Source organism: Pteropus alecto, unplaced genomic scaffold, assembly GCF_000325575.1.
Source record: "Pteropus alecto unplaced genomic scaffold, ASM32557v1 scaffold39, whole genome shotgun sequence".
Classification (NCBI taxonomy): domain Eukaryota; kingdom Metazoa; phylum Chordata; class Mammalia; order Chiroptera; family Pteropodidae; genus Pteropus; species Pteropus alecto.
Genome location: NW_006443568.1, coordinates 11,094,446 through 11,107,436, shown reverse-complemented (window position 1 = coordinate 11,107,436; position 12,991 = coordinate 11,094,446). Strand labels below are relative to the sequence as shown.

Genomic DNA, 12,991 nt, shown 5'->3' with positions numbered 1-12,991 from the left:
TCTCAGCGAGTAAACGGAGGCAGAGAGTAGGCAGGTGGTTTGCCCAAGGTCCCACAGCTGGGCAGTGCCACAGCTGCGGTCGAGCCCTGGGCCCCAGTTCTTCCCCTGAACCCCTGCAGAAGAGGGGAGGTGGAGTGGAGAATGAGAGAGGAAGGTGGGAAAGGGAAGAAGGGCAGGAGGAGGGGTCAGGACAGTGGGAGAGCACCTCAGGGTGGTCCTGCCCACCACTTCCCTGGGAGTGCCCAGCCCCTCTGTGCTGGTGATGACTGTGAGTCCATCACCTGACTCATCTTGTTCTCTCTCTCCAGGGCCTTGCCTTTGGGAGAAAGGGAGGGAGAAAAGAGAGAAAATAGTTGGTGATATTTTAAAAGAGGAACCCAAAGTAGTAAAATCTCTGGCTGTGATCCAAAATTCCTCCAAAATTCATAGGTTGAAATCTGAATGCCCAATGGTATTACGAGGTGATTAATCACCCTTGGGGGGTGGTTAGGTCATGAGGGCTCCACTCTCATGAGTGAGTTATGCCCCTGTAAAAGAGGTTGTGAGAACTCCCTTGCCCGCTCCACCACATACGGATACAACAGGAAGTCAGTCGCCCGGAAGAGGTACCCTCACCTGACCATGCTGGCACCCCGATCTGTTTTCCAGCCTCCAGAACTGTGAGAAATAAATTTCTATTGTTTATAAGCCACCTAGTCTGTGATATTTTGTTATAGCAGCCCAAACTAAGACATTGCTAATGGTGGAATTTCTAGAACTATGACGAGCTGGTGCAGAGAAGAACTTTCGAGGACAATCAGGTCACTAACAACTTCATGTTGGCAAAAAGCCCGGTCCAGTGTTTCTAAAAACTCAGATATCGGAAAACACCTTGAGAGGTAAAATGAAATTTCTGACCTACTAGGGAGATGGGTCAGGAAATAACAAGCATCTTACAAACCACTTATTAGACACTAATTGATGTATTTTTATAGGTCAAGGCTATACGACAATAGATATTCCTACAGCAAAACCCTTTAACAGTTCCATCTGATTTTCACAATAATCCTGTGAGAGCGGCTATCATCATTCTTCTCTCACTGATAAGATAATGAGGCTCAAAGAGGTAAAGTGACCTGCCCAAGGTCACATGGCCAGGAAGTGGTAGAACGGGGCGGGGGTCTCGAGACCTGGCTGTTGGATCCCAAAACCAGTTTCCTTTAGAACACTCTATAGGTATTCTCAGAAACATGAGCTGAAAGACCAGGGATGGATGAGAGATACAGCCATGCCCGGGGCCTCACTTTACCTTTTGTGAACTTGTAAAAGTTACAGCCCAGAAATTCTGTTAACACAGCAAGATACAAAATAATTAGTGAAGAACAAAGCTTAGATGAAGGTGAAATTAACTACATGAGCCACCACCCACACACAAATCATTTCTGTACCACTGCCTGTATCATGAGAGGAACGACCAGAATTGATCAGTGCAGTCAGCAGAGTGTTCTAACAGCCTCCAAGCTGTCTGCCTCACTCCCAGTTGCCCTGGCTGTAAGAACACTTTCATCTGTGGTTTGCGGTTAGAGCGCCCCCGTGTGTTTCGACTTTGTCTTAAGTCTCTTAAGGTTCTAGTATCAGCATGGTCAGGATTTATAATGGGGAGGGGGGTGCCTTCTCTCTTTGAATCCTAGCAGCACGGAAAGGTCAATGGAAGCCCAGGCTCAGAGGGGCTAAGGAGCCCATTGAGGAGAGTAGCATAGCCAGGATTCTAATCCAGTTAGGTTTGCTGGCCTCAGGAGCCTGTTCTTTCCACCACCTCTCCCTGTATCAGACTCGGTTTCCAGGCGCAGAGCCTGGTCCTCAGGAGCTGATGTGTGGATTGTTCCAGAACTCTGGAGTAGGCCAGCATTGTACTGGCCTCAGACTCCGGTCCAATAGCTCTGACCGTCAACCCCAGGGAAGACATACCCCCTCCAGCTCTCTAACTCCTGCCCTTCCCCCCACGTCCAATCCTAAATATTCATTCAGCGACCCATTTCTGGAACCTGGGGCCACAGAGATGAATGGGGCTGGGGTTGGAGTCACATCCCTTCCTTCCTTCATTTCTTCAGACGTTAATTCACTGAGAGGCGGAGCCGGACTCTGGCTAAGATTCTGAGGTCAGACAACCTGAGTTCCAATCCTAGTTCTGCTACTTTCTCACTAGCGGTCCTGCTCCTGAGCCTCAGTTTCCTCAGTTTCCAGACAGGGTTAGTAGTAGCATGAAGGAGAAGGTACGTACAGAGCTCTGGGCTCACAGCCCAGAAGGTGGTAAGTGGTCATTCTGCACTTGCTGGACAAATTCGAGGTTTGCCTCGGGTCAGGCTCGGTGCTGGCTGCTGGAGACAGGGATGAATCCATCTGGTTCATGATGCTCAGGCCGACCCAGGAGGCAGATATGTAAAAAGCTAGAGATCCCACCCCCTCCTCCCCTCCCTTCTTTTCCCTCCACCCTTTTCTATACACACACACACACACACACACACACCCTCTGAAAGCCCAGGGACCGCGAGGCTGGGGACCGCCTCCTGACACTGCTTTCACTTCCCACCCCCAGGCCTGCCTTTGACCCTTGGGCCACCTCTTAGTGTCCAGCCTGTACTTTGGGGTAGTAGGGAGGGGTTATCAATCAGCATCTCAAAGCCCAGAGGTGCCTCCTTCTGGCAGGCAGCAAACTCATCCTCCTTCTCACCTGGAACAGGAGAGCCCACCTGCTGCGAACTGGGCCTCTGGGTTTTTCCCATGGGGGTCGAAAAGCCAGCGAGAGCCAGTGGGACAGAGCCAGTGGGACGGAGGGATGCGAGAGGCAGGCCTGGGACATAGGCTGTAAAAGAGGGTGGGGCCAGGCTCTCGGTTGGTCTATTCTAGGCGTGAGGAGACGCTAGGGGCTCCTCCTGGCTCTGGAGGTAGGCACATCCTCCTTGGAGCTGGGGGAGAGGCCAGAGCATCTTCCCCAGGTGCGAGGTGTTGGGGGACGTCCCCACCACCTGCCTTCCTGGCCAACTGTTTTCCTCTCCTGTCTTACCCTCTGCTGGCTGAGCTGGCCCAGTCCCAAGGAAGATGAGATGTCGATTCGCAGGAGTCGATTTGTGCCCTGAGCACACCTGTCCTCTCTCCGAGCAGCCCCAGCATGGGCAAAGAGAAGACTCACATCAACATCGTGGTCATCGGCCATGTGGACTCGGGCAAGTCCAAATGCGGGGACATCGACAAGAGGACCATCGAAAAATTCGAGAAGGAGGCTGCTGAGGTGAGACTGCCTGAGCTACCCCCCACCCCGCCCCCCATTTCCAGCTTCGGTTACCCTGGGAGGGCTGCTGCTTCATGGTGGGGGAGGGGAGGACGGCCCACTACAGCTGAGCACCTGCTAGGCTGGTAGGTACTTTCCTTCCCCATCATGTCAGGCAGGTGGCGTGGCTGCGGTTTTCCAGGTGAGGCAAATGAGGCTCAGAAAAGTTAAATAGCTTGCCTGAGGATGGCACCAAGGTTTAAATTTTAATGTGACAGAGATGCCACTCTGTGTGGCAGGTTAAGCTGGCAACATGCCCAGTTAACAGGGGGAAAGGATTTATTTACCATGCATCTACCACAAACTTTGGGGATACAATGGTGAACATAACATGCCGGCCCCTGAGGAACTCCTGGTCACTCACCCTCATGTCCCATGACAAGCTCCATAACAGGGTGGGGTGCTGTAGGAGCCCAGGGCAGGTAAGCCTTGAATGCTGTGCTAGGGAGGCTGGTCACTTTCCCTGTAGCCACTGAAAGATTTCAAATGTAGGAGTGATGGGATCAGACAAGTCTTTTAGGAAGAGCACCCTGGCTGCAGCATAGGAAGAACAGACCAAAAGGCCTAAAGCTGGAGGGCTGGTAAGCCAGGTAGGAGGCTATTGCAGCTGACCAGGTGAGCCAGGATGGTGGCAGCAGTGGGCATGGGGAATAACGGTTGGAGTCCAGGGATGTGGAGAAGGGGAGTCCACAGCACTTAGGGGGGTAAGAGAAGAAGAAGAGTTTTTGGCTCGGGAAATTGGATCGCCAGTAAATACCGATGGCAGAGTCGATCTGGGGTCCAAGCAAACCTGCTCTAGATGTGTGAAATTCGAGGCCTCCACAGGGCCTTCTGGGCTAAGGTCCAGGTGCCAGCTGACTTTTGAAGTCTGGAGTTCAAGACAGAAATCCAGGTTGAAGAGCAGGCCATGGGAGGGAGCTGGGAACATGCCGTGGGAAAGGCGAGGGACAGAGCCCTTGGATGGGTAGAGAAAGAACCCACACAAGAGAATGAGGATGGAGCATGCAGGGAAGTGGTGGGAAATTCTGGGGAGAGTTGAAGAAGCATCTCGACAAGATGCTTCTTCTTGGTCTGTGGAACCAGCTGCTGTGGCAACAGGTCGTAAGTCTGTGCCTTCGGCTACATTGATCCCATTGTCCTAATCTTGGCTTCCTGAGGTGTAGTCAGAGTTGTGGCGGGGCTTACATGGCAGGGGCTATTAAGGAAAGCTTTAGAACCCTGAGAAAAGACTGACTGGTCCAGAGCCAATATAGTGGAAGCATAACCAAGAAGGCTATGGAAGAACAAATGATTTGATGTGATGGTTCGCAAACTTTCTGGTCTCAAGAATCCTTCACCCTCTTGAAGGGACCCCAAGGAGTTTTGCTTATGTAAGTTAGACCTATCCGTATTTCTGATATTCACAATTAAAACTGGATTTTAAAAATATTTAATTCATTGAACATAACAGTAGTAAGCCCCTTACATTTTAACATAAGTATCACTCTTTTGTGTGTTTGAAAAGTAACTATTTTCCAAAAGCAAAAAAATCTTCACAAGATGGCATTGTTTTATATTTTTGCGGACATCTTTAATTTCTGGCTCAGTAGCAGGCAGCTGGATTCTCATATCTGATTCTGCATTCAGTCTTTTCTGCTGTCACATCATGTAGCTCTTAGAAAATACCACCGTACCCTCATGAGAGAATGAGAGGGGAAAAGGCAAATAATGTCTTAGTATTATTATGAAAATTGTTTTGACCTTCCAAACTCTAAAGGGTCTCAGGAACCACCAGGGGTCCCCAGACCACTCTTTGAGAACTGCTTATCTCATGTATATTCTAAACTATGATGGACTTTATAGAAGTTTCTATAGTAGCCAAAGTCAGGATATCCAGGTTCTAGTCCTATGTCTTAATGACCTAATTCGTTTTCTTGAGGAAGCCACCTGGTCTCTGGTCTGTCCTGTTCTCCATTCTGCCTTCGAGGCCTAACACAGTGCTCTAATTGGAGATTAAATGAAAAAATGGCCAGGATCTTTCAGCTGGCAAGTGGTACAGTGGACCCTAGATCAAAGCAGTAATCTGTATATGCTACCAATGTGTTCAGTGGCCCCATTTTTACCAGTTCTGAAAGAAGTTCAACTCACCCAGGGGCCCAGAGGTCATTATCGGTCATAGCTACTATTTAACATAGGATAATGGTTAAGAGCTTGAACTTCAGGGTCCTAGGCTTTGAGTTTAAATCTTGCCTCTGCTGCTTATTAGCCGTGTGATCTTGGGCTAGTCAGTTAATTTCACTGTTACTTTATCTGTAAAATGGATATAATGAAACTTCATTGAGTTCTTGTGAGAATTAAATGAAAAAAATCCATGTTAAGTGCTTAAAACAGCACGGGGAACATGATCAGCGCTACTTACGTGTTTGCTGCTGTTACTAACTTGAAGGCTTGCTGACCGTGTGCCAGGCTAAAACTTTATCACATCAAGTAGCAACAGCCTGGGTCATTCTGACTCTACAACTTGTTCTAATAGAAAAACTTAATTATACAAGTAATATATTCTATTATTTTAAAAAATTCAAAAACATCTCCATATGCTGCCCTGTTACAGTCTCTCTGACTCTCAACCTTCATCTTGGCCGATGGGCAGCTTTGGAAGTAGGGGTGACCCTGGGATTTTCCCTCCCACTCCTGGCCCAGATGGGCAAAGGCTCCTTTAAGTATGCCTGGGTGCTGGACAAGCTGAAGGCAGAGTGGGAACGTGGCATCACCATCGACATCTCCCTGTGGAAGTTCTAGACCAAGAAGTACTATGTCACCATCATAGACGCCCTTGGTCACCGCGACTTCATCAAGAACATGATCACAGGCACCTCGCAGGTGCCAACAGGGTGGCCTTGGCCCTGGCCCTGGGCAGTGGGCAACCCAGGCAAGATCTAAGCTGGGCCTTACTCTGTCTGACCCTCGGGCCAGGCCAACTGTGCTGTGCTGATTGTAGCAAGCGGTGTAGACAAGTTTGAGGCTGGCATCTCCAAGAATGGGCAGACCCATGAGCATGTACTGCTGGCCTGTATGCTGAGCGTGAATCAGCTCATCGTGGCAGTCAACAAGATGGACATCACAGAGCCACCCTACAGTAGTGCCCACTTTGAGGAGATCAGCAAGGAGGTGAAGGCCTAGATCAAGAAGATAGGTTACAACTCTGAGGCTGTCACTTTCATGCCCATCTCAGGCCGGCATGGCAACAACATGATAGAATCCAGCACCAAGGTGAAGGCTAACTGGGGGAGGGCCCGTTAAATGGGACTTTCCCATTCAAATCAATCTTTGGGCTTCTCCTAGAATATAATCCCCAAGATTTACAGCGTGCTTATGGGCCAGTCACTGTGAATGATCCCCATTCCCAAGGAAACATGATTCGATTCCCATTTCACAGAGGAACAAACAGAGGTAACTCAAGGCTACACAATGAGTAAGCATGGAGCTGCACTGTTCAATGTGACAGCCAGGGTGTGGCTATTTAAATTATTAAAATCAAATCAAATCAAAGCAAATAATTTCAATTCCTTAATTGTATTAGCTACATTTCAAATGCCCAACAACCATACATGGCTACCATACTGGACAGTGCCATTATAGAATATTTCCATCATTGCAGAAAGCTCTAGGAAGTGCTGGCAGAGTCTAGAATTCTAGCCCATGCTCACCTCATCTAAGCTGTCCTACTTCTCGCGATGGGTTAAGCAGTGTGGGGGCAATATAAATGTGTTTCAGACATAGTCACTGTGCTCACAGATCCCACAATATAGTAGGGTTTAAAATTCCTACATGAGTATTTCCCAACTAAAGAAGTCTGGCTCTGGCATCAGACCTGATTTCAAACCCCAGCTCCATCCCTTGCCCATAGTAAAGAGATAAGTGAGATATTAATGCTCTGACCCTTAAGACTCACTTCATGGGGTTGTGAGAACAACATGAGAGACTCCACATGGGCATTCATTTATATATACAGTTGGTGCTCAGATGCTAACTGCTGTCGCATTCCATTTGCATAAAGCCTGCCTTTTCCATAACTGACTTGAGGATTCTTAGCCTTTTCCTTCACAGGTGCATAGCTATCTTTTTCTGATTATAAAAATAATGTCTAACATTTTTACAATGAGCATTTCATGCAGATATAAAGCATAGACTGCAATCTCGTGGCAAATAGATATCTTAATTTTCATGTAGTTCTTTCTAGGTAGTCATGGCAAGACTCAAACTATATGTAACATTCTATAACACTTTGTTTTATAAAAACTACCTTGTCGTTAAACATGTCGAACAGTTAATGGGTGTTTAGTATTGCATCTCACAGAGGTACCGTAGTTTGTTTAGCCATATCTGTTATTAAATGAAAATAGTGATTAATGATTTGAGAAATTATGTGCCAGACACCAGACTAAGCACTTTACATATACACACCGCATGAACAAGGCATTTTACTCCCATGTAATATAAGAAAACTGGGACACAGTGTAGTTAAGTAATAGCCCAAGGTAACCTCCTTCTAAGAATATTGTTTCCAATTTTATTAAAAACTGCCATAAAAGCATCTTGGTAAATAAATCTTTGCATGTGTCCTCAATTTAATTAGAATAAATTCCTAATGAAACAAAAGGTAGGCATTATTTTGGAGTCTTCTGACACATACTGCCCAATTGTCTTTGATTAGAAAGATTCGAATTTCCATTGGCAGAGTATTTATTTGAATGATATTTGAACAGTTGCACACTAGGCACTGTCCTTGGTGCTGAGGGCACAGCCGTGAATAAGATGCAACTCTGCTCATGGCACTTAGTATTTTGAGGGAGCAGGGTATAATATAGTGGATGATGACGAGTGCTAAGAAAAATCTAAAGAATGGTGAAGGGCCATGGTATGAGAGAGTTACTTTATATTTGTATGGCATAAGAGCACAAACTTAAAGCTTTGATGCCTGTTAGTCCAGTGTTATATATTTCAGCTAGTGAGATAGAGCTTTTATTCTCATGTCCTTTTGAGAATTTTTTAAGCACTTACTGTGTCCTAGATGCTAAAAAGAAACAAAGCATATATTCAGTGGACTAGATTTAGAATTTAGACTTAGCTCTCAAGAAAAATGCCTGTGGCATTGGAGACCTCAGTTTCCCCATCTTTTAAATGGGGACGATGCTGACCTCATAGGCTTATTCAGGCCTCTGAGCTGGCATAAAGGCAACAAGTTGCTAAATTCATCAAATTAATGGAAGAGCTCATCCTTGATGAGACAGCTGGTATTTGAGTGGAGAGTTGGCCTCGTTATCAATGTCTGGCTTGGGCCTTGGGCAACCTACCTCTAACCCTCAATTATTTCCTCTGTAAAAAGAGAAGATATTTATTTTTTTCTTATAAACTTGAATTGTTTACATAACAATTATATATTTTTATATAAGAAAAACAATTATACCTCCCTCCCACCCCCATACCTTTCTGAGAGTTGAGTAGTAATAAAAATGGTAGCTTTCTTCTCTGGGCCACCAGTTCTTTGGGTTATTTTTTAGGTTTTAAAACTTATTTGCATATACAAAAATTGTGCATTCCAAGAATTAAAATCATTTGAACAAAAAAAAAATGGCACTCTGATTAAACTGCATTTTACACCCTGCAGGACACCTTGGGCCAGCTTGGGTTTTAGTCTCTGTTGTCCCATTCAGCTTCTGCCTTCACCAACATGCAAGTTCTTTCCTTCTCTGCCAGCCAGACAGGCAGGTGGGAGAGGCAGGTGCGGCCTTCGTTGTCAGTAGTCCTTGGATGTGAAAAGGGGGCGGCACTATCATTTAAACTTGATCCAACCTCTTTGCATCTTACAAAGTTAAACAGCTAAAAGAAGTAAAATCAGAAGGCAATGCTTGTGGAATGTACAGTGCACACTGGTGGTGCATGCCTCATTACAATTTGCCTCTTTGCTTCTCCTGTTCAATTGTTTCTTTTGATGGCAGTGGATTTTTCTTTTGCATTTCTTTTGATGACAGTGGAGTTTTCTTTTGCATTTCTGTCTTCTTCAATTTCGACTTATCAAATTTCTCGATCTCCGCCATATCGAGTTTGTCAGACATGGTCGCAGAGGAAGCAGAGTGAGGTGGCAAGTCTGATCTGCTCAGTGGTGGTCGTGGAGTGCATGGGCCACCAGTTTTTGACTCCACGAGGCAAGATGAGTTCTGTATGGCTTCTGTACTGCATGGCCTTGCTTCTCTCCCATGGGAGAAGGCTTCATTGACTGGAGCCTTCTTCCCCATCCAGCAAAGCCTTCCCTGATCCCTGTTCCCAGCTCTTTCATCCATGGCAGTCACTGCTTCCTCTCTCCTCTGAGAGTCTTGCCAAGGACCGAGACTGACCAATCTCTGAGAGCTTGCTGTGTGTGACCCCAGTGCACCTCTCCTAGGTCCTGCCTTTAATTTATAGTTCTGAGGTAGGGGCTGGTATTTCCCTTGACACTGATGTCAGGCTGAGGTTTCAAAGCCTAGAGATTTGCTCAAGGACCTAGGGCTAAAAAGAAGGAACTTCATCAGGATTCTGGTAGCCTGCCCACCCTAAGGCCCAGGTGCTGACTGGTCCTGTTGCTTTGCTGGTCTGGCCACCTGCTTGGCCCTTAACTTCAACCACCTTTATTTCTTCTGTACCTCTTCTGTCCTGTATTTCCAGGGCAAAGATGATGTCTCTGATATGCTTTGGCTGGGGTTAATATAAATGTCTGCTTAAAAGGCATTCATCCGATGCACTGTCATACTAAAAGTCACCTCGCTAGGTCTTATACTCAATAATGCTGCCCTTGCTTACAAGTCTGCTCCTTTGGAAACAACCTTTAGACCTTTCAGGACATTCTTTAGGGTACCTCTGTTAGGGAGCGTCATAGTCATCAAAAGGCATGAGTACTAGAGTATTTAAGTCTTGTTTTCTTTCTTACTCCTGATGCTTATTTAACTTTGTTGTATGTTAACCGGTCCAGAGAAGGGAAGGAGCCTCAGTCTCCCCATTTGTGTAATGAGAAAATGGAATGAGATGGCAGAGAACCTATTGAGGATCTCAGAACCTTTGCTTCCTGAAGTATATTGGCTCAACTCAGGGTCAATGCCTGTGAGCTTTAGAGTAATTGCCACCATTTTAATGGGTACTTAGCATGTGTCGGCAGTGTGCTCAGTGGATTGTGTGTAGTCTTTTGTGTCTTTACACAGGCCTACAAGGTAGGTGGTGATATCGCGATTGCACAGACAAGAAAGCCGAGGCTCAGAATGCACAAAGAAGTAACTTGAGGTGCCATGTTAAGTGCAGGCTGGTGCCTGGGACAAGCTCTCTTGGAGCTGAGTCAGTTGCATATTTGGTGGCTTTTCCAGATGCCCTGATTCAGAGGCTGGAAGGTCACCAGGAAGGAAGGGAATGTGGTAGGCATGACACAGCTGGAAGCACTGGACTCTGTCATACCCCCTGCCCGCCCTCTAGACAAGCCCCTGCGGTTGCTCCTTCAGGATGTGTACAAGTTTGACAGTAAGTATATACTGTGTGGGACTGCCTGGGGTTGGGGACTCACTGGAGTCTGGCTGCTGATGGCCCTGGTTGCCCTGTCCCTCCAGGCATCGGCACTGTGCCTGTGGGCCGGGTGGAAACTGGCTTCCTCAAGCCGGGCATGGTGGTAACCTTTGCCCCTCGCAACATCACCACAGAGGTCAAGTCTGTGGAGATGCACCATGAGGCCCTGGCCGAGGCCCTGCCTGGTGACAACGTGGGCTTCAACGTGAAGAACGTGTCAGTGAAGGACATTAGGAGGGGCAATGTAGCAGGGGAGAGCAAGAACGATCCGCCCTTAGAGGTGGGGAGCTTCATCTCCCAGGTGAGAAGGCCCACCTAGGGGCATCTTCCTTGGGTGGCCACACCATCCTGTGAGCAGGATGGGTCATTAGGTTGTTCAGGAGGTGTCTCTGAGTACATGCCAGGCTCTTGACAGCAGTGTAGGTAGAGTCAGACAGTCTGGGTTAGAGTCCTGACTGCAGCTTATTTGCTATTTGTCCTTGAACAAAACAATGCACCTTGCTGACTTTGTTAGTTTTTACAACATGGTCCAGATGCCTTAAAGCAGTAGTTCTCAAATTTAGAATCGCCTGGGAAGTGTTTCAAAAATTCAAGTTCCTAGGCCTCTCCACAGTGGTTCTGATTCCATAGATCTGGGTGGAACTAGGGAATCTGTATTGAAGCTCTCTGGTGTTTCCTTGGCCCAGAGTTAGAATATGAAGCTCTTTCTTAATGCATTGTCTGGTACATTCTTGTGCACGTGGAGGCTCATAGCAATCTTGGGAGTATTCAATGAGGCAGAGATATGTAAACAGCTGGCCTGGAACTACCTAAAAAGCTAGGTAGCATCTCCTGTTATAACCCATTTTTCTAAATGGTGGGAAGAAGTAGTACATACAATAACATCTATGTGTGTGGGTTTTAGTATCACCTGTACCTAGCTCTGCCTCTCCCTAGCTATAAAATCTTGGATAGGTTACTCAGTCTCCCAGCTGTGAAAGTGAAATTGGAATGCACGAGATTCACTTAGCACAGAGCTTGGAATACCCTTGAAATGTACAAACGTTCACTGTACTTTAAAGTGTGTCCAACGTGCCTGACCCCTTAGCTGGTTAGGGCCACCTCCTTTGGAGGATGCTTAGCTAATGCCCTCCCCATCCCTTGTCCCACCCTGGGTTCCAGGTGATCATTCTCGACCATCCTGGCAGCATTCACTTAGCACAGAGCTTGGAATACCCTTGAAATGTTCAAACGTTCACTGTACTTTAAAGTATGTCCAGCGTGCCTGACCCCTTAGCTGGTTAGGGCCACTTCCTTCGGAGGATGCTAATGCCCTCCCCCTCCCTTGTCTCACCCTGGGTTCCAGGTGATCATTCTTGACCATCCTGGCAGCACTGCAGCTGGCTACTCACCAGTTCTGGACTGCCACACAGCCCATATATCTTGAAAGTTTGCAGGGTTGAGGGAAAAGATCGACCGGTGCTCAGGCAAGAAGCTGGAAGACAATCCCAAAGCCCTGAAATTTGGGGATTCTGCCATTATCCAGATGATTCCGGTCAAGCCTGTGTGTGTGGAGAGCTTCTCAGAATACCTACCCCTTGGTAAGGCCCCTGGCTGCTGGGGCTGCCCCTTCCTCCTCCTGGAAGAGCCCCCAGGAGAAGGAACTGCCAGAATCATAGTTAAATGTAAATGAGATCCACCTCATGGGTTGTGATGGGCACAGAGAAGATGTGAATTGCTTGGAGGCTACGAACATTAGTATGGTAGGGTGGTGGGTGCCCCTAAAGCAAAGCTTTTCCTGCATCCTTTACTTATGGATGCAGAACAGTTAAGTAGCTAAGAATTTAAATGCTGATGAGACTTCCGGATTTTCAACCATTATAGCTAAGTGACCTTCAACTTTTTTGCTTCGGTTCTTCATCTATGAAATAGATATCACTTATAGATAGATATCTAAGTACCACAAAATGGATACCAAAGTATCACCTGGCTCATTTGACCTCCTCTGCAAATGTCCTAGCTCATGCCCCTAGGACCTGTGTCCTAGGTCGCTTTGCTGTGCATGACACGAGGCAGACGGTGGCCGTCGGGATCATCAAGGCTGTGGACAAAAAAGCAGTGACTAGTGGCAGGGTCACTTAG

General features: G+C 47.0%; 2 pseudogenes; one reads left to right on the top strand and one right to left on the bottom strand.

Annotated features, from left to right (window-relative positions):
• Window positions 1-12,991, top strand: part of LOC102883958 — a 19,059-nt pseudogene extending 6,068 nt beyond the window's left edge.
• Window positions 9,235-9,402, bottom strand: LOC107196566 (annotated as a pseudogene).